This window comes from Nannospalax galili, unplaced genomic scaffold, assembly GCF_000622305.1.
Source record: "Nannospalax galili isolate Female #2095 unplaced genomic scaffold, S.galili_v1.0 scaffold538, whole genome shotgun sequence".
Taxonomy (NCBI): domain Eukaryota; kingdom Metazoa; phylum Chordata; class Mammalia; order Rodentia; family Spalacidae; genus Nannospalax; species Nannospalax galili.
The window spans coordinates 3,676,730-3,697,187 of NW_008343842.1; the positions used below are offsets into that span (position 1 = coordinate 3,676,730).

Here is a 20,458-nt window from a genome sequence, read left to right on the forward strand (position 1 = left end):
AAGAAAAAAAAAGCCAGGCGTGTCAGAGCAAGAAAACATGATGCTCCTGCTGGTGAGCAGTGGGACTTGCTACTCCAGGGAGGGCCTGTGCCTCAGAGCAGGGCAGGTCCCAAGGACCCTCTCCTTCTAGCCCTGCTCACAAGCCTGAGGATGCCCCTGTGCACACTGTCCACACACAGTCACGAAGCCCAGGCTGAATGGACACTGGTGGGACAGGCAGTCACAATAAACTAAGAATGGGGATGCTGAAACACTCATCTACAGTCCTGCCCCTGGTGTTCCTTGAGTTGATTAACCTCTGATTGATCCCACACCTCATCTGTAAAATGGGACTACACATCTCACAGGCTCACATGTTGGGGTAAGGGGATGGCACACATCTGTAAGGTGATGCCTGGTTCAAGGGAGAACCCGTCAAAGGCAATGTTCCTCCCTCTGCCACCATACATGGACACCAGGGCTATGTCTTGTTTGCCATTCCTTAGCACCTAGAACAGAGACTGCGTATTGCCCCACATGACTGGTCCACAATCTGGCTGCAGTTACTTGGGTTCTCTGCAGCACTGTGCTATTGGCACAGGTGCAGGGAGTCACTGAGCACTGGCCACCATGCCTCTTCTGCCTGCAGACTTGGAATGAGGCTCGGCAGGGGGTCCCAGGCCTGCCAAACCATTTCTTCTGCTCAGTGACCAACAAGGGACTAGTGTTCTCTGAAACCAATGCCAGTTGGGTCAGTCAAGTCAGTGATTTCCAAACTGGACCAATTAGATCGAGCCAGCCCTTGCTCCTAGGAGGCACCAGCTTTCATTGCCTGGGTTCAAAGCCCAGCTCTGCCATGTATCATTGATGTGTGAAAGGAGAACCACAGTCCCTTCAGGACAGAGTGCAATCAAACAGGTGAGGCGTGTAAATGAGTTATGTTGCCACAGACAGCCAGGTGCCACTCAGCTAGAGAGCAGCCACCTACAGACCTGGATGAAAAGGGGACTCAAAACAAGCAGCCCAGGGCCAGGCTTGCTAGTGCACACCTTTCATCCCAGCACTCATGAGGCAGGGGCTGGCGGATCTATATGAGTTTTGAGGCCAGCCTGGTCTACATAGCTAGTTCAGGCTATCCAGGACTACATAGTGAGACCCTGCCTCAAAACAACAAACAAGCAGCCCAGCTCTTGAACTCACTGTTCAATGTCTAGACTGCAACTACCTCCTCTACTGTACACCCTGGTAAGTGCCAGCCAGAGGTGGAAGAAGGGAGTTTCAGTCAGACCCTTGGGGAGAAAGAGGCCACCACAGTGGTACTGGGAAAGTCTCACCAAAGCCAATCAATCTGTTGTCTCCATTGAGCTTAAAGGAAAGGGAAAGTGAGTCACTGACTCATGTGTCCCTCCACACATGACTGTGCCCCTCAAATACTCCCACATGGGCTGGCACCTATCTGTCTGTCTTCTACCTGACCAGTGCTAGCTGAGCAGCACTGATGAGAGGCATTGGAGGCTCCATGAAGAAGCCATTTCCTGAGGCGATGTCTTTGATGGTAGCTAATGAACACCCTCCAGGACTGAGGACTGACTGAGCTACAAGTCTCTGACTCCCAGCTGATAGACCAACGCTCTTACGCTCTTAGGTGGTAGAAAGGAAGGTGAGTACACGCTGCCTTTGCAGAGAGCAGCACTTGGGCTGGAGCTCAGAGCTGAGGAACCAGCTAAGAAAAAGCACAGACTGTGTGTCCCCCGGTGGCCCCCGGGGTGGGGGTGGGGTGACCAGGAAGCAAATAAAAAAATGCAAGTGGTCTTCACGGTAGTGGTGGTGGGGTGATGCTACCCCAGGTTTGCAGGGGACAGACCTGGGTTGGGGGGCACAGATACCTGCTGGTGAGCAGATGAAACTGCCTACAGGTGATCACTGCAATAGTAAGAGCTGCAGATTGTAACTATTATAAATACACTGTGGTACCAGAATTACCTGCTTCAACAGCGTATCAGAGGGTTGGGGACCATTTTGACTGGATACATCCTGCCCCAAAATGCTTTTACCTAGTGACTTGAACTTGGGAGCTAACCACTGCTATTGGTCTACCTATTGATTACCAATGGTTCCCCCTCCAGAAAATCCAACCTATCCCCCCCCACCTTCCTCCCTTCTTCCCCCAGTGCTGGAGACCAACCCAGGGTTCTACTGGGGAGAAAAGCAGCACTGGGGAGCTATACTCTCAGCCTTTATTACTAAAGGCTTTTATTTTTATTTTATTTTTCCAATCACAATCAATTTGGGGCGGATGTGTGATGTCACCTGAGAGCCTGACATCAGGACACATGCTAGAGGATTTAATCCATGGAGACAATTTGCACCCTGGCCCCTAGAAGACCAAGGGCCAGGGAACTGTCTCACAGGTCACCACCATCTTGGGGGAGGATGGTTTTTCAATCTGGGCTTCCTTGACCTCATGGAATCTGAGTTTTAGAAGTCCCAGGACCAGAGGCAGGAGAGAGACCACTACAGGGTGGAAGGTTCTACTCACCTTAGGAGAAAAAGGCTGGATGTGAAAACAGGGCCACCACTGAGGCTGGGGCAGAGGCTACAGAGGCTCAAGGATGTGGGGCTGTGAGCACAAAGGGCCCGGATGCCAGCCATGAATGTATGCTGGCATCACACGGGGCAGAGAGAACACGGTAGTGCTGTCCATGGAGGGAAGCGTGAGGGGCTGACAACGCACCTTGTGGGCAGAGCTGGAGGGCAGAGTAGAAAGAAGGGGCAGACCCAGGATCTGGACCTCCTCATGGACCTGAGGGAGGTAAAAACCTCAGAAACCCAGGTCTGCCTGGTGCAAGCTGGGAGCTGGGACCATACTTCAGACACAGGCCGCATAGCAACACTAAGGGTAGAAACACCTTTAGAACAAAGGAAGAAGAGGCCACTTTTTTCCCCTAATACTTTTTGCTGTTCTGTTTTTTTGAGACAGGGTCTCCCTGTATCTCCGGGTGGCCTGGATCTTACAAAGATCCACTTGCCTCTCCCTCCTAAATACTGAGATTAAAGGTGTGTGCAACCACATCCAGCTCTCCTAATACTTAAAAAAAAATTATTTTGTTTTTGTTTTGTTTTTTTGTCTTTTTTGAGACAGGGTCTCATTGTAGCCTCAGCTGTCCTGGAACTCACTATGTAGACCAGGCTGGCCTTGAACTCACAGAGATCCACCTGCCTCTGCCTCCTGAGTGCTGGGATTAAAGGTGCGCCACCACGCCCAGCTTTTGTTTTGGTTTTTTTTTGAGACAGGGTCTCACAAAGAGTCCTGGCTAGACAGGCATAGAACTCTATGTAGACCAGGCTGGCCTTGAACTCACAGAGATCCATCTGCCTCTGCCTCCTGAGTGCTGAGATTAAAGACATGCACCACCACACCTGGTGGGTTGCCTAATCTTTAAAATCAATTATGTACACCTGCTGGTATTCCCTGGGTATGAAGTAGCAAATATTCTACAGAAAAGAAATGAAACACACAGGCATAAAAACAGGAGTTGACTTCATCTTGTCCCCTCCCCTCCACCCTGCCACCAGTGCTGTTCCACCTCAGGGCCTTGGTACACATGGTACATGAACCGCCAGGGGACTTAGCCAGTTTCTGATTCTACAGGGGAGAACTACAGATGGACACCATAGAACTAGAGTTGGAATGTAGGTCTGCAGCATGATGTATGGGCCCGAGAGTTTGGCAGTGGGCAGTGAGGTGTAGCTCCCTGGCAGTCCTGCAACTCAGAGGGTAAACAGCTACTGTTTTTTGCTTGCTTGCTTGTCTGCCTGCCTGCTTGGCTGGTTTGAGACAGCTCTCATGTAGCTCAGGCTGGCCTTGAACTCTTGATCCTCTTGCTTTAGCCTCTTGAGTGCTAAGTTACAAAAATGCAGGATCCTACCTGGCTCAATGCATTTTTTAAAACATTTTTATTACAGAGGGCAACCTGCAAGAATAGGTTCTCTCCTTATACAATGTGGGTTATGGGAATCAAACTCAGGTCATCAGGCTTGGCAAGCACCTTGAATCACTGAACCATCTTGCCTACCCTCATGCAATTTTTGTTTGTTTTGAGACAGGGTCTCTCAGTAGCTCCAGCTGGCCTAGAATACCCTAAGACCAGGCTGGCCTGGATCTTGCAGAATTCTTCCTGCTTCTGCCTCCTGCATGGTGGTGCATGCCCGTAGTCCCAGCACTCGGGATGCAGAAACAGGTGGATCTCTGAGAGTTCAAGGCCAGCCTGGTCTACATAGTGAGTTTCAGGACAGCTGGGGCTACAGAGAGACCCTGTCTCAAAAAAAAAGAAATGTATTATTGTGGTATATGATATGTCCGAATGCAGGTATGTGTGCGCACAGCACGTGTGTGGAAGTCAGAGGACAACTTGCAGGAGCTGGTTCTCTCCTTCCACCATGTGGGTTCCAGGTATGGAATTCAGGTTGTCATGATATGCCTGTGCAGGTATGTGTGTGCACAGCACGTGTGTGGAGGTCAGAGGACAACTTGCAGGAGCTGGTTCTCTCCTTCCACCAAGTGGGTTCCAGGTATGGAATTCAGGTCGTCAGGCTGCCAAGCCCTGCTCAGTGTTTTGTTTTGATGAGCAAGCAAGCAAGGTCTTATTGAGAAGTAGAGTCACAAGCTCCCTGCAGCAGGAGGGATCCTAAAAATGGGTTGCCCTTATACATTTTGACTTAGATGTTTTCAGCTTGTGAAGCAACAGAGTTCAGATTGCTCAGTGTCAATGTCACCACAGGAGGGCTTCGTCCACCCCTAAAGCCACCACTGCCCCTTCCCTTTCCAGCTTTTTTTTTTTTTTGAGTGGTGCTAAAGAAAGGACCCTAGAGCTTCGCATATGCTGGACCCCCCGTTGGGCTGCTTTATTTCTACCTAGCACCTATCACCACCTGACACCTAAACAGCTCCCTCCTCTTCTTCCAGCACATGAGGTCAGGAGCATGTGTATGGCCATGTGTGAGCATGTAAGAGTGTATACTATGTGTGTGCAGATCCCTGCAGAAGACAGAAGAGGATACTGGACCCCTTGAGGCTGGGGTCGCAGGCAGTTGTGAGCTGCGTGATATGGGTGCTGGGAACTGAACTCAGGTCCTCTGGAAGAGCAGTACAGGTTCTTAACTACTGAGCCATCTCTCCAGCCACCTTTTTTTATGTTTGTTTTTGGAGACAAGGTCTTGCTATGTTGCCCAGGTTGGTCTTCAAGTCCTGGGCTCCAGCCCTCCTAGCACAGCCACCTGAGTGGCTGGGATTATAGTCATGTGCTAGAGAGGTTTTTAAAACTCTGCTTTGTTCAAGTCTTCATTCCTGATGCCTGAACATGGGACGTACCAAATGAATACCTGTTGAATATCTAAAAGACGTACAGAGGGGGACTGTCACTGTGCTGGATTGCTGGATAGCTTTAGTGTCAACTTGACACACCTGGGTTGAGGGAGCCTCAATTGGAGAATTGCCTCCATTGGGCTGGCCTGTGGCCATGTCCATGGGGCACCTTCTTGATTGTTGAGTGATGTGGGAGGGCCTAGCCCACTGTGGGTGGTGCCACCCCTGGGCAGGTGGGCCTGTGTTGCATAAGAAAGCAGGCTGAGCAGGGGCCAGGGGAGCAAGCCAGTAAGCAACATTCCTCCATGATCTGGGTCCAGCTCCTGCCTCCAGGTTCCTGCCCCGAGTTCCTACCTTGGGCTCCCTGATGAACTGTGACCTGGGAGATGTAACCCAAATAAACCCTTTCCTCCCTAAGTTGGTATTGTCCAGAGTGTTTTGCCACAGCAATGGAGAAGCAAACTAGGACAGTTACTAACCCTGGATCCTCAATAGTTTGAAAACCTTTAACCAGATGGGACTGGGGATCCAACAGCCTCTTCTGTCCTCCTCAGGCATTGCAGGACACAGATACACTTACCTACATGCAGGCAATACACACATACACAAAAAATAAAAATAATAAATAAGGGGTTAGAGAGATGGCTCAGCAGTTAAGAACACTGGTTGTTCTTGCAGAAGATCCAGGTTCGAATCCCAGCACCCACATGGCGGCTAACAACTATCCTTAACTCCAGTCCCAGGGGATCCTCTTCTGACCTCCAAGGGCATTGCATGACACAGGTGCACTTACCTACATGCAGGCAAGACATGCATGCACATAAAATTAAATAAATAAATTAAAAAATAAATTAAAAAAAAAAAACAACTAACCAGGCGTGGTGGAGAACACCTTTAGTCCCAGCACTCAGGAGGCAAAGGCAGGCGAATCTCTGCGAGTTTGAGGCCAGCCTGATCTACAAAGCAAGTTCCAGGGCAATTGGGGCTACAGGGAGACCCTGTCTCAAACAAATTATTTTCTGCTGGGCTGTAACAAAGGATCACAAGCTGAGTGACCCTCAGCTGAGGTCAGGAGGCCAAAACTAGTTTCCTTGGACTGAAATCAAGGTGTTGGCAGGGCTGCACTTCCACTGAAAGTCCTAGAATTGTCTCCTCGCCTTTCCCAGCCCCACAGCTACCTGACTTACATTCTCTGGCCTCCTCCTGTCTTCAAGGCCAGCACTTGAGCATCTTGCTGTAAAGGTCTGTCCTGTACCTGATCTCACTGCTGCCCCCCTTAGTAGGGCACCTTTGGTGGCATGGAGCCCATCAGGTATTTCAGAATAACCTTCCCAGCTCAAGAGGCTTAGCTCAGTCATGCGATGACTGCCTCAGGTGCCAGGGGCTATGGCCTTGATATCTGCAGGCCTTTATTCATGTCGCTGTGATGGAAGCAAACCCTGGGGACACAGGAGCCCAGCAGTGCTTCAGGACGGCTTCTTTCCACTCTGCCTGCTTGCCTACTTGCTATTTAAGTGGGTGGAGAGAGAACTCCATGAGCCTGAACAGCTAGGCCTTGGTGGGCTTCCTTGGAAGAGGAGTTTTCCCTTTCCAACCTCTCAACACGCTGTTGAAGACCTGAACTACACAGGAGGCACTAATGTCAAGGGAACCCTCAGGCTCTCTGAGCTGACATCAGGGAGCTCTCCTGGTTGACCTGAGGGCTTTTACCAGATAGTGAGCTGTCAAGAATGTTCCGGGCCAGTTGAACCAGCAGTGGATTAGGATGGCAGGGAACTTTCTCAGCAGCATAGCTACACTGCTATGGTCAGAACGCCCTGATCCCCAGGCCATGAAGACACCGGGGATGGAGCGGTGGTTGTGATCCGCATGGCAAAGGCCACCAGCCACAGAAAGACAGCTTCTTCACTGCCACTAAAGGACTTGGAGAAGCACAGCTAGAAACATATGACCACTCGGGAGACAGCTGGTGTCTTGGACACAGCCCCTCTGCATGTGCCCCAGACACTGCCCTCTGTGTGTGCCCAATATTGGTTTCTGCCTGAGTTGGTAGATGTTGCTGGTTATGAACCTCTTCACTCCTACTTAAAACCCTGGGTGTCCAGGGAGGTAACAGAGACAGGCAGACTTCCATCGAAAGGATTATCCACACCCCTTACCCATCCACCGCTAAGATGTTCACAGGGGACCCAGTTGCCCAGCCATATTTAGCAGAGAAACAGCAGGGCAGTGGTGCCCAGGGTGATTTCGCCTCTAGGGGACACCTGGCAATGTCTGGAGACTTTCTTGGATGAGTGCCACCAACCTCTAGGGGACAGAGGCCAGACACTGCTAGCCACCCGACAGCACAGAGCCCCCATAGCAGGTTACCAACTCCCCCAGTATGCCCAGAGAGGACCGAGGAACCAGCCTACACTCAAGAACATGGAGGCAAGTTCAGAAAGTAATCAAATGACAGCTGCAAATTCTAGAAATGCTTTAGGCACTTAAGGGAAACTGAGGAACAGCAAACTTCGTTTGTTTGTTAACAAGGATGAATGGCGTGGTGGGTTCTAGAAAAATCCAGCATGGGGTGTTTGTGAGGCGGGAGAGGTATGCTCGGGCAATGCTGCCAGTTGGAAACTCGAGTTGGGTTGCACTGCTATTTCAAAGGAGGCCAAAGGTCACAACTCGGGATGAGGGAAGTATCAATGTTGAACTAAGCATCAAGGAGTCACACAGGATCAAGGGACACACAGACGAGGCATAGCGATGTGTGTGGGGACACCCATCAACACTGACAGAGAAGGGAGCTCAAGCGCCAGGTGGCTCCCGACACCTGTGAGCCTCTCCCTGCAATGCCCTCCTCAGGAGAACACTTTCAAAGCTATGTCCCTATTAGCTGTAGAAAGCTCAGCAATGGTCCCAGGAGAGCTGCTGAGATGGCAACCAGGCAGGGCTGAGGTTGCAGGCTCAGGACACTAAGTCGAAAAGCCATGGTTTGATGGCTGGTTAGCAGGACAGCTAAGAGCTGCTCCCCAGTCAGCTCAGCACCAAATTCATGCACACCTCTTCAGGCAGAGGGGCTCAGACCATAAATGATAAGCCCCCAAGGGCCCTGCACGGTTTCCTCTGGCATCTCCCACAGCTCCTCCAGACCTGTCCTCTTTTGAAATCCTCCTGCTGTGCACTTCCCTTTTCCCTTCCATCTCTGTTTACACTCTGATAGGGCCTCTCTCTTCTCACTTTTGTTTCTGACACTTGATCTCATGTAGCCCAGGTTGGCCTCAAACTCATTATATAGCTGAGGATGATACAAACTCCTGATCCTCCTGCCTCCACCTTCCAAGTACAGGGATTACACACCCAGAATGCTTAACCTTTTTATGTGCCCTGACAAAGAAGCTAAATTCAACTGCCTCCTGCTGTGCTTTGAATGAGAAATGCTCTCCCCGACAGGCTCATGCATTTGAACACTTGGTGCCAGCTGGTGGTGCTTGGGGAGGTTATGGCACTTTTAGGAGGTGCAGCCTTGCTGGAGGAAGGACGCACTGAGACCAGCTTTGAGGGTTTACCTTGTCGCGCTTCCTGTTTACTCTCTCTACTTCCTGTGTGTGGACAGACTGTGGCCAGCCAGGCTCCCTCCCACTCCAGCCTTCTGCTGCCACACCACCCCTGCCATTATGGACTCTCCTTCTGGAACTGTAGGTCAAATGAACTCTTTCTTCCTTAGGTGGCTTTTGGTCATGGTATTTGTTACACAGGACTGTTCTCTTCCCGAGCTCAATTGGGCTGTTGTCAAACATCTTCACAGCAGGGCTTACAGACTGTTCTCGCCCCTGCTACAGGAGGAGCAGGGAGAGGCATGGGATCCTCACCTGAGTCTCCAGCCTGGTCTCTCAACCCCAGGTTGGTAATTTGGCCCTGACTGCACAAGGCCTGGGAAAAGGCTGGAGTATACAGGCTGGGGAAGACTAAGGGAGGGTCTCATCATTTTTAAATTTTATTTTTATTTTATGTGTATGAGTGTTTTGCTTGCATGTTATATCCTCCACGAGTGTGCAGTGTCCATGGAGACCAGAAGAGGGCATCAGATCCCCTGGAACTGGAGCTACGGGTGGTTGTGAGCTGCCATGTGGGTGCTGGGAACTGAACCTAGGTCCTCTGTAAGAGCAGCTGGTGCTCTTAATTGCTGAGCTGTCTCTAGCCCTGTCACTTGACATTTTATGTGGCTATGGGGAAGTCATCATACATGCTTGGGTGAAGACTTTCTGGTGCAGTCTTAGGGGGCACCCACACTACTGTAAAGTAAACCCTCACCCATTGCTGTGTAAGTAAGTACAATAAACTCACTGGTTTCCCAGAGTGCATTTTGGTGGAATCACACCTTGGTTTGTAATTGGACCAAGGGAGAAGGGAGCAGACATTGTTCACATTCCCCCCTCCCCAGAAGGAATTTTAGCAACAGTATTTTATTACAGGAACAGAAAAGTAACTAATATACTCTCTAACTTTTATAAACCCTTTCATTAATCTCTCCCATGCATCAATAACCCTAAATGGGGGTAGGGGCTACCCTCCCATACCCTGGATACTTATCTGAGTAATGGACAGATCAAAACCAGTGCAGGTACCTGCACCCATAGGAAGGAGGATGACTGTGAGGAAGCATGTGCCTCCATGTCTTCCCCATCCTCTGCCTCATGCTCTATCCACCTTTTTTTGGGGGGGGGGCTCTTTTTGAGACAGGGTCTCTGTAGCCCCAGCTGGCCTGGAATTCACTATGTAGAGCAGGGTGATCTTAAACTCACAGAGATCCGCCTCCCTCTGCCTCTGGAGTGCTGGGATTAAAGGCATGCGCCACGACACCAGGCCTACCTTTCTACAGTATTAATACTATCACTCCTTGCTCCCAAATGATCAGCGGCAACCCCACTGCCCTTGGGACTTGCTGCTCCCTCTGAACCCCTAACTAGGATTTCCTGTCAGTTATCTTCCAGGATGGAAATAGGAAGAAGAGCTTTTCTCCTGGAGATGATTCATGCACAGCCAGCCAACCTCAGAGGGATGCGGAACAGTATCCTAGCTCCAGGAGGCCAGTTCCCTCCCCAGGGACCAGTCTCTTCATGACACGTCTTGGTGTAGTCCTCGCTTTGATCTAAATTGGTCCTGTGGCCAAACAACACAGTAGAGGACACTGTGTGATTTCTCAGACCGGGTCATGAGAAGGCTTGCGGCCCCTTGGAAAACACTCTGGAATGCTTCTGCTCTGAGCCCAGCCTCCATGCTGTGAGGAGCTCCAGACCTGTGGCTAGACACAGCAGTCAGCATCCAGCAAGAAGTGCCAGCCCTAACAGCCCACAGTGCCCAGCCTTCCCCTGACAACAGTGAGTCCTAAAGTGAGAACCACCGGGCTAAGTCTAGTCAATCCAGAGCCAGAAGGGTAATAAAGTCCTGCTTCCAACCTGGAGAGATGACTCAGCAGTTAAGAGCACTGGCTCTTCCAGAGGACACGGGTTTGGTTCCCAGAACCCACATGGTTGGTGGCTAACATCCATCCTTAACTCCAGTTCCAGGGGTTCAATGCCCTCTTCTGGCCTCCATGGGCATTGCACACATATGATACGCTCACATACATGCACACAAAACACTCATACACATAAAATAAAAATAAAATAAATTTTAAAAAGGAAAAATAGACACTTGTGAAGCAGGGCATGGTGGCACAAGCCTTTAATACCAGCACTCAGGAGGCAGAAGCAGGTGGATCTCTGTGAGTTCCAGGTCAGCTGGGGCTACAGGGAGACCCTATCTCAAGAAGACCAAAGAAAAAAGACACTTGTATACTTGAATTACAAGCAGTGTAACTGGCTAGCTTTTCCTCCCTCCCTCCCTGCCTTCCTTTGTTTTTGAGAAAAAGTCTCATGTAGCCCAGGCTGACCTTGAACTTGCTGTGTAGCCAAGGCTGATCCTGATCTTCCTGCCTCTACCTTCCAGGTGCTGGGGTTTCAGGCATGCACCAGAACACCCCACTCCTGACAAAATTTTTCAAGAAATAATTTCTACTTATAAGAAAAATTAATAAGAAAACTATGATTATTGAGACTTTGGTATTTCCCAGCCTTTCCTTAAAAATTAGTGGCATGAAGCCAGATGTGGTGGCACACACTTTTAATCCCAGCACTCAGGAGGCAGAGGCAGGCAGAACTCTGTGGAGCGAGGCCAGCATGGTCTACACAGTGAGTTCCAGGCCAGCTGGGACTATAAGGAGACCCTGTCTAAAAATGACTTAAAAAAAAAGGGGGGGTGATATGAGACAGTCACTTGAAGGAGAAAAACTAAAACCAACAGCTAAGGACAGAGCTTAGGGGTATTTGTCTAGTATGGTTGAGGCCCTGAGTTCCTTTCACATGCACACTGTGGCACATGTGTACCCTCACAGAGAGGCACACACAATAAATACATGTAGTTTTTGTTTTTGTTTTTTATCAAGGTGTGGGCTAGAGTCATCAGGACCCAAGTTTAGTTCCAACATGCACAACAGGTGGCTCACAACCACCTGTAATTCCAATTCCAGGGGATCTGACACCCTCTTCTGGACTCTGAAGGCAACCACATACTCACACACACATAGACACATACATATATATAAATAAAAATAAATGTTTAGGGGCTGGAGAGATGGCTCAGCGGTTAAGAACACTGGCTGCTCTTGGAGATGACCCAGGTTCGATTTCCAGCACCCACATAAGCAGCTAACAACTGTCTGTAACTCCAGTTCCAGGGGCTCCTACATAGGCATTGTACAACATGGGTGCACTTACACATGCAGGCAATACACTCAAACACATAAGAAAATAAATAAATGTTTAAACAACAACAACAACAAAAATCAAGGATCATACACACTATAAACCTGATAGTTTCTCAACACTGGGAAACTTTTCTGTTAAGAGTATGGTGAAATTGGATGGGGGCTGGAGAGATGGCTCAGTGGTTAAGAGCACTGATTGCTCTTGCAGAGGGGGGTTCGATTCCCAGCACCCACATGGCGGCTACAAACTGTCCTTAACTCCAGCTCCAGGAGAATCTGAAGCCCTCTTCTCACCTCCAAGGCATTGCACAACACGGGTGCACTCACATACATGCAGGCAATACACTCATACACATAAAATAAAAATAATAAAAATATTTTTTTTAAAAAGAGTATGGTGAAATTGGTAAGATCTTCTGGTATTATAAAATGGAAACGTCACTATTTGGGAGACCTGTATAACTCAATGAATCAATATTTTCCAATGACCAACTCTAAGTAAAAGATTCATTCAAAGTACAAAATATGTCAGATGTGGTAGCACACACCTTTAAATACAGCACTTGGGAGGCAGAGGCAGGTGGATCTCCGTGAGATTGAGACCAGCCTGATCTACACAGCAAAGTTCTAGGCCAGCTGGGCTATCGGGAGACTGTCTTAAGACAAACAAAAAGTGCAAAACAGACCACTAGGTTGTAATGTTAAACAGTATGAAAGGTTGTTGATAAGGTTCAAACTCCACACTTATAGAGACATAGCTCAGCGGCAGAGCGCTTGCCTTGGACCCAGAAGGCCCTGAGTTCAATCCTTAGCACCACAGAAACCTAACAAGATCTACCATGTGTTGAGTTTGGAAACTCAAAGACGAATCTCTATTATTATTTGATTTTCTTCCTATCCTTCAAAAAAGTAGCACAATGTTAGAGATTGAATAAGGGGGCTGACATAAGAATGCAGTGGTCTTCCAGCTTTTTGGAGATGCCGGGACCACGGGACAACCACCAAGAGCAGAGGCAGGTATGGAATGGAACCGGCCTAGGTCTGTGAGATGAGCTGTGTGAGCTGTGGATGGCAGTCAGAGAAGTGGAGCTGCCGAAACCCTTTAGAGCCCAGAAAACAGTGAGTGAACCCCAGATGTCCATCCTTGAGCTACTTTGCTGGACTTAGGTTTTGCTTAGGTGTGCCTGATTCTTCCCTTTTGAAATAAGACAGTACTTGTTTTGGATTTTATAGGAGCCCTAAGAGACTTTTAAAAGAGACTATGGACTTTAAAGTGTTTGGATTTTTTGAGGACTGTGGGACTTTTAAGGTTGTACTGTCTTATGTTGTGATATTGTTAACATTATGTCTTGGGGACAAGAAATGGAAAGGTTTGGTTCAATAGTGATGTATCTATGTATCAGGCTGACAAGAGGTCAATTGTGCTGGATAGCTTTGTGTCATATTGACACACCTGGGTTGAGGGAGCCTCAACTGGGGAACTGCCTCCACTAGACTGGCCTGTGGCCATGTCTGTGGGGCATCTTCTTGATTTTTGAGTCATGCGGGAGGGTGCAGCCCACTGTGGATGGTGCCACCCCTGGGTAGGTTGCTCTATATTGTATAAGAAAGCAGGCTGAGCATGGGCCAGGGGGGCAAGCCAGTAAGCAGCTCCTGCCCTGAGTTCCTACCTTGGGCTCCCTGAATTATGACCTGAGAGATGTGAGCCAAATAAACCCTTTCTTCCCCCTGCCACCCCCAAAAAAGAATTCTGGGGTCTTTTACTAAATCAGACTCAGAGGCTGGCAAAAATGTAAAACTATTATTTTTATTTTAAAAAATGCCCTTTGGAGCCGGGCGTGGTGGCATACGCCTTTAATCCCAGCACTTGGGAGGCAGAGGCAGGAAGATCTCTGTGAGTTTGAGGCCAGCCTGGTCTACATAGTGAGTTCCAAGCCAGCTGGGGCTACAGGGAGACCCCGTCTCAAAAAGACCAAAAAAAAAAAAACGCCTTTTGGAGCTGGGCGTGGTGGCACACACCTTTAGACCCGGCACTTGGGAGGCAGAGGCAGGCGGATGTCTGTAAGTTCAAGGCCAGCCTGGTCTACATAATGAATTCCAGGCCAGCTGGGACTACAGGGAAACCCTGTCTAAAAAGACCAAAAATAAATAAATAAATAAATAAATAAATAAATAAGTATGCCTTTTGGGGGGCTGGAGAGATGGGTTATCAGTTAAAAGCATGGGCTACTCTTGCAGAGGACCCAGGTTCGGTTCCAAACACCCACATACTGGGTCACAACCACCTATAACTCCAGCTCCAGGGGATCTGACACCTTCCTCTGGCCTTCGCTGGAGTGCACACACACCCTCACACACACCCCTCAGAACACCTTGCTGTCAAAATGGATACCTTCTAGAGTCACATGTTTGGTATCTGCCAGCTCTCTAACATCTAACCTTTCTCTGTTTGGTCTTTTTGAGACGGGGTCTCCCTGTTCCCAGCTGTCCTGGAACTCACTATGTAGACCAGGCTGGCCTTGAACTCACAGAGATCTGCCTGCCTCTGCCTCCTGAGTGCTGGGATTAAAGGCGTGCGCCACCACGCTCAGCCTGAAACCTCTTTTAATGCATGTCTTCTCAGTCTTGGAAGAGGGGCAGTAGCTGAGGCCCCTGTCTGAAGACCTGCCACAGCACCTGGCTCACGGCAGCACCTTTGGCAAAACCAAGGACAACAGCCACAGAGTTTTCACACTGAGAATCACAAAGGAAAATGAGATAAGGCTGCAAAGTCACACCAGTGCAGGAGGAAATGAAGTTGCTGAGGCTGCGCTCTGGGGGGAAGAGGGGGTGTTATGGACAGACTCAAGGACATACCCAAGCCTGTCACCCTGCGGGTAACAGGAAAACCCACACGGTGTTAAAGGCAGAGAAAGGGAAATGGAGCCTGCAAACAGCTCCTGAAATCACTGAACTTCAGAGATTAAAACAGGTCCAGGTTTCCCCTGGCCCCAGGCAGGGTCCTGCTGTAACCCAGTCTCCCAAACAATCAGGACAAAGACCATCAAACTCCCTGGTGTGCCCCTTCCGAGAGCTTCTAAAAGCTGCCGGGAATCCTGAGAACAGAGAAACAGCAATGGGAAGCTCAGAGCACTGACAGCCCACGCTGAGGACCCACCTCCAAGCAGAGATATTTTCAGCCCACAGACCTGGGAGGAAGGACTAAATCTGTTTCTATCATTTCCCAAGTTCCTAGTATGCAGTTGGCACTCAAAAAACTTTGTCCCCAATGAATGTGATGGCACACACCTGTAATTCTAGCACTTGGGAAGGGAAGGCAGGAGAATCTTGAGTTTCACCTAGTCCAGTCTGGGCTACATATCTAGACCCTATCTCAAAGAAACCAAACAGCAACAAACTGTTCCATTAATGAAAGAAAATGATGAATGGTATCTTACTGGTCCAACATCCCCTATACCCAAGCAGAGAAGAAAGTGTTAGTCCTTAGTCATTCAACAAACAGTGACTCAGCATCCCTTTTGTACCAGGTACTGTCTCAGACACAACAGGAGACAAAGTAAGTTCTTGTTCTTGAGTTTGTTTTCCAGTGGGTGAGAATCTCCACCCTCCTAAAACACCTATATAAGCCACAGATATTAAATAATTATTTAATGAGTGCCTACTATGTGTTAAGTAATAGGTACCAGTTACTACAACAGGCACCTGGGATCAAGGACTGAGCCTAGTGAATTATTACATCTGCAAGTCCAGGATCCTAAATGTGGAGCCTGTGGCAGGCAGCTGTCAGAGAACCCACCCCCACACAAGTCAGTGAAGTGGGATTACCTTTAAGGTACGTTCATCCTCATCTGTCGGTGAGCAGGAGCCACTGAGTGAGTGCCACGTGCATGCCCACAACACTGCACAGCACTGTGGGACAGAAAGAAACCCAACATCTGTAGCTGAGAGGCACTAGGGATCTGAAAAGCATCACTATGTAAGTTCTAATTAAACACTAGAACTCAGAAAAAAAAAAAAAAAAAAAAGAGTGCCCCCATGTAATCTGCCTATTCAACTGTCCCACACAGGAATACACATCCTGGGAGGTTGTCACTCTGAGCCTGAGTCAGCAAATATTTCCCAATCCTGGAAGGAGTCTGCACTTCCAAGCAAGCAGACACTGGCCTCGATGATATTACCTGGGTGGGGCAGAAGCTGCAAGGTAAGGAAGGGGTGGTGCCCAACACCCCACTAGCTTTGAGAGGGAGATGCCCTGAGTCACGCAAGATTCCTTAGCAGAGTTCCATGGATGGAGGCATACTCCAGTCACCAGCCCGAGGAGTTAAAAGCCAAGGAAAAAGTCCCACATGTCTGGAAGCTGATGCTCGGGGCCAGTCAGTCTGCCTGCCTGGCTCAAGCCAAGTGCCCAGCTTTCCTCTGACACCCTGGAATCCAGCTGCTGAAAGCAAGCTACTCCTCCCCTGGCTCTCAAGGCAGAGAAACATGTTCAGGGACATCAAACCACTCCAAGAAACAGCCACAGGGCAATCTGGGACAGACAAGGGCGCTAGGCACAGGGCTTCTGACATAACACAAGCCAGGGCCTGGCAGGGCAGATGAGCCTGTGTGAATGCTGGGCAGGGAGAAAGAAGAGAATGCTCCCAATATGGACAGAGCCTTGGGGCTAGCCCTGGCATTGCCAGGCCCTAATGGGTGGCAGAGGATACTACAGTGCAGTCTCCTAGCCTGCAGGGAGCACCCCAGGGAGGTAGGCCTCAGGGACAGGATACAGTTCAAACCCTTAGGAGCCACAGATCCACTGCCTTCTGAGGAGACAAGCCACATTGTCCTAGGACACTCCAAGCTCCTCGGGCCGAGGACAGCTTGCACAACAGCCGGGCAGCTATGTATTGTCTAAAGGAGAGGCCTATCAGATTTCCAGGTCAGTACCCCACAATGACCTACCAGGCCCTTGGGGGAAGCGGCAAGGGACCACAGGTGGGACGGGGAGGGTAAGGGCCACTGTTCCTGGGTGAGTTGAAATAGACACAAGAAATCGGTGAAGATGAGGCAAGGAGAGACGTCGCCAACCAGACCAGGAGTGAGATCAGTAAAAGGAGGAGCTGACAGGCAATGTCACTGGAGAGGCCTGTCAAGAGCCTGTCCACCCACACCTTGGAGACAGGTATGCTGACCTAGGCTCTGCAAAAATCACTGAACGGAAAGGGAAAATGCCCTACAAGGCTGCAGAGTGGATACCCTGTAAGAGGCTACCCGTCAGGGCTCCACCAGGATTGCCCCTGGGCCACGTTCAAACTCTTTCACCTGCCGCCTCAACACAGCACTGCAACTGGGTCAGCAAAGGCAAAGCATTGGCAAACAGCTCAACAGTGTCAGGGAGAAAGTGCTCAGGGGGCCAGAAACCAGACCAAATCGCTCCAAACAAATACTCAAGCTCAGCACCTCAAAAATGACCCATGAAATCCCTGGAGAGAGCCAGGTGCAGTGGCACATGCCAGTAATGACAGCACTCAGGAGGCTCAGGCAGAAGGACTGTCACAAGTTCAAGGCCAGCCTGGATTACAGAGTCCAGTGGGTAAAAGCGCTTGCCACCAGGTCTGACAAGCTGAGTTCCATCCCTAGGCCCCGTGTGGTGGAAGAAGAGAACTGACTCCTGCAAATTGTCCTCTGACCGCTACATATGTGTGCATGTAAAAAATCTTTTTTTTTAAACTTATTGAGGGATGTTTCTAATAGGAACTGATTCCTTCTAATCCATTCTGCCCCAATCCCCCCAAGTGCTACAGAGAGGGGATTGAGGGGCCAGTCGAGAAGGGATGTGCCACCCACGGTTCTATTGCTTTCATGGAAAAGGGTCAGCACACAAGAAGATTACAAAACTGTAAATCTGGTTGAGCTGGCTCAGTTGGCTTTCCGCGGTAGCTCCTGAAGGTTGCCTGTTCTGTGTCCAATTCTGCTCAAAGACAGAGAGAATACGATTCTCAAAAGAGGAGACCTAGAAACTAGGAGACAGCAAAATGAAGAGCTTTCACTTCAGACCCTGGCCCTCCCAAGATCAGGTGGATATGTTGCCTTCTGAAGATGCCTCCAGGAGTCCATGGCCAAGTAAAGGAGCTTGAACTGTTTTAGACACCCTAAAATACCTTTCTGCAGAAAGATGAACACCCAAACATGCCTCAGATCATGATCCATGTGCCAGGAAGCAGACAGCTCAAGTGCCTGGCAAGGCCTCACTGGTGCAGTCCCTCAGCCTGCCCAGGCAGATACCAACACAACACCACTCCTGGGCAACAGGAACATATCAGCTCCCTTTCCCAGTCACAGGAAGTAAGGCTCCCCAGGAAAAAGAGGGCGACAAGACAGCAAGAGGTCCCACTCAGGGACCAACAGCAGAGGCACATTCAATCAGACACACAACAGAAAAAAATCACCAGCTGGCTTAAATCACCGTCTGAGAGAGACAGACGCCTGACAGCCCCAGAGCTACCAAGCCCACCAACCATTTAAAGACTCAAATAAGGAAAAAGCATCCTGGGGCGAGCAAAATGTTTCAACAGGTAAAGGTGTGTGCCTCATGACCTGAGTTTAATCTCTGGGACCCATATGGTGGAAGAGGAGAACTGTCCTCTGATCTGCAAGTGCACATACACAGGCGTACCCGTGTACACACACACACACACACACACACACACACACAATAAAAGCAATTTAGAACGAAAGAATTCTGGAACCAGTACAGGTTTAAAAAAAAAAAAGAAAAGAAAATGGAGGCCACAGTCACTTCCTGGGGTAATTGCTTCTGGGAACTTCTCTTAGCTCTGTGGGATGGGGCAGTGTGTGGCGTGGAGGAGGGCAAGGATAGGAAAAGTATCTCATTTAAATGGGTTCCATATATCCTGACTGAAAAGGCACAGAATCCTGTTTCCTGGAAGGGGAAAAGTTGGATGAGGCCTCCGGCTACTGCTGGCGTACACCCAACCCTGTGCAGTCTCTCCCCAAGGGTTTCTGGAAGTCAACAGACTCATAAAGGGGAAGTATTAAAACGAGATTGGAAGAATGTCGGAACAACTGGACATCACGCCTGATGCAACACTCGGTAAGATCCTCCCACCCAGATATACCTGGTCTTCTGTCATTCGGCCCTCTGGGTCCAGCAGAGGCTCAACACACCCCACTCTACCCACGCCCCCATCTCAACTGCAGGTTAAATGGAAATATAGTGTGGAACTATGGATTCTCCCCCAAGCAGAAGCCAGGAACCTGGACGAGGTCGAGTGACAAAAAGTGCAGGGTTGTATGAAGGAAATTGGAGTCTGGCAACAGCAGGGCCTCTAAGTGGAAGAGGCTGTTACAATAAGCCGGACTGCACGCCTAGGGTTGGCAAAGCCTCACAACAGACACCCTAGGGAAGAGGGTGGGGAGGGAACAGACAACGGGAAAAGCAGAGGGACAGAGATGGGAAGAGAGCAATGACCGCCAGGGCCGAGATGGGTAGAGGAGGACAGAGACCAGGATAACGAGGGGAGAGCTTGGACAGGACAGGACAAGGAACCTGGGGACACGAGAGGGAGACCACGAAAGAGGTCAGGAGAGTTTAGAGATCCGCTTCTCAGAGAAGTGGGAGGAGACCGAGACACGAGGCAGCCGAGGGGGTCAGGGTCGGTGCAAAGAGGCGGTGATTTGGCTCCCAGGCCCTGGGACCGTCGGCCGGGGGCGCCTACAGCGCACAGCGGCCCCGGGCGCAGCGCGGAAAAGCCGCAAGGCGCGCTGTCCGCAGAGCCCCCCGCGCGCTCTTCATTCGCGCCCCGCTGGGCCTGATGCCTCAGTCCCCACCCGGCCTCCCGGCCCCGGGCCGCCCCGCCGCTGGCCTGCCCGCCTCCCCCGACCCGCACTGACCGGTCCCGGTAGCCTCTAGCGCGGCCGCCGCCGCCGTCCCGAAGGATCCGCAGAATCCCCCAGCTCCTGCCAAAACTTTTCCCATTAATCTCCAGCTCCGCCGCAATCGCGGCGTCACACGCTCCGAGGCCCGGCCCCGCCCCTGCCAGCTTGACGTCACTGTCCGCTGGGGCCCGCCCCCTTCCTCTCTCCGCCCCCTTCCGCCCGGCAGCAACCAATCACCGCGCCACCTGATTCCAGCGCTCCGCCCACAACACCGCAGAGCCCTCTGGAGTCAGATGTGGGCGCAGCAGCTGGAGGAAGAAGTGGAGCCAGGGGGGTGCCCGGGGCTGGGCAAACGAGTCCAGCAAGTCTCACAGAAGGACATTTAAAGCTAGAAGAAGGCAGGGGTCATTCAGGACAAACTCCTTGTCCTTCCAGCGACC

General features: G+C 50.3%; 1 protein-coding gene across 2 annotated transcripts in view; it reads right to left on the bottom strand.

Moving 5' to 3' along the window:
* The window catches only part of Ppard (peroxisome proliferator activated receptor delta), a 93,705-nt gene extending 73,522 nt beyond the window's left edge, over nucleotides 1–20,183 (bottom strand). Inside the window, exons 1-2 of one of the 2 annotated variants that reach the window (XM_008840104.3) lie at nucleotides 20,034–20,183; nucleotides 15,963–16,046 (exon numbers count right to left, since the gene is read on the bottom strand). The gene's annotated coding sequence lies outside the window, so the exon portion shown is untranslated. The remainder of the gene's footprint in view (nucleotides 1–15,962; nucleotides 16,047–20,033) is intronic. The other variant, XM_008840105.3, reaches the window with a different exon arrangement.
* Between the last annotated feature and the right edge of the window lie 275 nt (nucleotides 20,184–20,458).